At 52.0% G+C, this 2,936-nt stretch overlaps 1 protein-coding gene across 2 annotated transcripts in view; it reads left to right on the plus strand.

Moving 5' to 3' along the window:
- CDK16 (cyclin dependent kinase 16) overlaps positions 1-2,936 on the plus strand; it is an 11,856-nt gene that overhangs the window by 1,095 nt on the left and 7,825 nt on the right. Inside the window, exon 1 of one of the 2 annotated variants that reach the window (XM_006906889.3) lies at positions 7-63. The exons of the other annotated variant lie outside the window; for it this stretch is intronic. The gene's annotated coding sequence lies outside the window, so the exon portion shown is untranslated. Of the gene's footprint in view, positions 1-6; positions 64-2,936 lie in introns of those variants that run through there. 2 annotated transcript variants of the gene reach the window in all.

The raw sequence follows: 2,936 nt of genomic DNA on the forward strand, positions 1-2,936 counted from the left end.
CCGCCGCCCCAGGCCCCTCCGCGCCGACCCCGCGGCGCTGAGGTTGCTCGCGCGCCCCCGCCGGTGAGCGCGTCCCCGAGACGTGGGGTGGGGGCTTCCCTTCCTCCTACAGAACCAACCCAGACTCCCGGCCTTGCCCAGGGCTCTGGGCTGCCCCGCTGGCTTGGGTCTCCTCCCCCCAGCGAATTGCCCAGAATGCACCGAGACAGGGGGTCATTCAGTGCCTCCCTGACCTTGGCCCCGCCCTGGGTCGGGTCTCGGAGCTAAGAGTGGGAAGTACTGTGGGTTATAATTGGGAGCGGGGTGATCGAAGAACCAGAGGGAATGGAAATGGGTAGCAGAGTGGTGAAAGAGTTGAGGTTTGCTAATGGGGGCCTGAGCTATGGAGGAGTCGGAGCATGTGGTATAAGTCTTAGCGCTGTGTAAGGTTTGGGGCCCAGTGTGTGCTCATGCGGGGGCGGTGGAGGGACCCTAGCGTGTATAATAGGGGAGAGGATGTCAGAAGTGCTGAGATATGCAAATGGAGTTGTAGCTGTAGAAGAGTCCTCAGTGTGTTAATGAGGGATAAGGTGGTAGAGGTACCAAAAGGCGTGCTAATAGGGTCAAGGCTCTGAGGCTCTGTGTGTGGTGATGAGGGCCAGGATGGTGTTAATACGTATATTTGTTCATGAGGGATTGCAGTGTGTGAGGGTCCAGAGTGTGCTCATGGAGGGCAGGGTAGTGGAAGAACTCGAGCGTTGAGAGTGTTAATGGGGGGGGGTCATAGCTGTAGAGGGTATTTGCATGTGGTAATTAAAGTCCGGATAATATGAGGCCCAGTCTATGTTAATGGGGGCAGCGTGGTGGAAGACCCGAACCTGTGCTAATGACTATCAGAGTTGGGATGTGGCTATATGGACGTGGGGGGCAATAAGGGGAGTGGCTTAGCACTGTAAGAAGTTCAGTGTATTCAGGATCAAGATGGTGCAAGATTAATGTGTGTCCATGAGGACAGGGCATGTGAGGTTCTAGGATATACTAAGGAGTAGGGTGATTGATGAAGTTCTAGCGACTGCTAATGTGAGTTGAGAGCCATGGAGGTGCTTGTGCTTAAATGTGTGCCAGTGGGGGGAGAGTCAGAGCAGTATGAGATCTGGAATATGCTAATGGATATCAGAACATTGTGAAGACTGTGTGCTTGTGTCCACAGGGGACTGAGATGTGTTGAGGTTTGAGGGAGTGCTAATGGGCGGTAGAACTGTGGAGGGTTTCTAGTATGCAATAAGGAGGATCAGGGCTGTGAAGGAATCCAAGTGTGAACCAACAAGGGTTATATTATAGCTGTGGAGAAGTTGAAATAGAGAAATAAGGGACAGGAACGTGTGAAGGTCTGGGTGTGCTAAAGTGGATTACAACCGTGGATGGCTGAAGTGTGTGCTAATAGGGGTTTGGGCTGAATGAAGACCTCTGTGTGCTAATGAGGGTCAGACCATCATAGAACAGTGTGTTTGTCTCTGGAGATAAGGCTGAGTAAGGGTTCAGGGTATGCTAATGGGGAGGCACTGTTTGAGGCCCAGTGCGGGCTAATAGAGGTCAGGGCGAAGTGAAGGTCCAGCTTGTGCTGATGGGAGGTGGCGGGGGCAGGATAGTGGGAGGACCAGATTATGTGTTAATGATAGTCATAGCTGTGGAGGGGTCTGAGTGTGGGCGAAAACAGTCAGGTCAGGGATCTGCAAGGTTCACTTTGTGTTAATGGGATTTAGGGCAGTGTGAACGTCTAGTGAATGCTAATGTGGGTCAGCTGTAGAGGGTCCCAAGTGCATGTTAATAGGGGTCAGAATCATGTAGAGGGAACTGTGTTTGTGGAGGGTGAGTGCTGTGGAGAAGCTAACAGGCAGCTGGGCCTGGGAGGGGACCAAGAATGTGGTGATAAGAGTCAACTTAGAAGGTTCTGTGCTCTGGTGGGGCTTTGTGTGCTGATGGGAATTAGAGATAAAGAAAAATTGCAGGTGCTGATAGCAGTTAAAATGCAGAGAGGCCTTCAGTCCAGTGTGTACTGAAGGAACAAGACACTGAGGGTTCATTGTGTGCTTATAGGGGTCTGGACAGGATAAGGATGGTATGTTCTTCTGGGAGTTAGTAGAGTATGATCACCTCGTTGGTTAGCGTGAGGTGGTGAGTGTCCTCAGGTATAAGAGTATTCAAGTTTTACTACATGTTTAATGTTCAAGTGGCTCTGTTCACAACGGCCCACCCAGGGCCCCCCTGCTGGGGGTGCTGCATGCGTCAAAGATTTTGTACCCATTTTCCTAAAATCTCCAAAAAACTGAACTCTGGAATATGTCCAGTCCTTGGAGTTTCTAGTTAGAGGTCATGGACCCTTGGCTTCTTCTGGCTCCCTCCCCACTGTCCATCCAGCTCTACTTACAGTCTTCCCCCAACCAACTCCCCCATTCCCTGTCACAACAAATTGAGTATCCATGCCATATTGACACAAGAGTCTTTGGGGGCTGGTCATGCTTCACCTTCCTCAGCCTCAGGTCCAGTGTTCAGCCTCTTGGGTCAGGATTTTGTTGTTATCCTGTTGTTATCCTGGGTTCTCTGGATGAACCTCATCCTCTTTATTGAGGTCTTTCTATTAGGCTGGCCCTTCTACCCCTCCTGAGGGTGGTGAAGTCAGGGAGACAGAAGTGGGGTATGGGGGACTGCTGGGCTAAGCACCTGATTTCTGGGTAACAGATGACCCACTTTTCTCCTTGAATCTAGCCCCAGCCTCATCCTCAACTTCCTATCTAGCTTCACTTCCCTTGGGCCCAGGGCCATCTTAGGCCATGCTGTGAGTCCAGATGGTTCCTGGGCCAGTTCTTTCCCCCTCCTTGCCGGCCCAGAGCCCAGGAGGAAGCAGAAGAAGGCCAGCCTAAGCCTTTCGGTGGCCCCGTTCCCTCCAGCAACCCCAT

The sequence above is a fragment of the Pteropus alecto genome, unplaced genomic scaffold (assembly GCF_000325575.1).
Source record: "Pteropus alecto unplaced genomic scaffold, ASM32557v1 scaffold392, whole genome shotgun sequence".
NCBI lineage: Eukaryota > Metazoa > Chordata > Mammalia > Chiroptera > Pteropodidae > Pteropus > Pteropus alecto.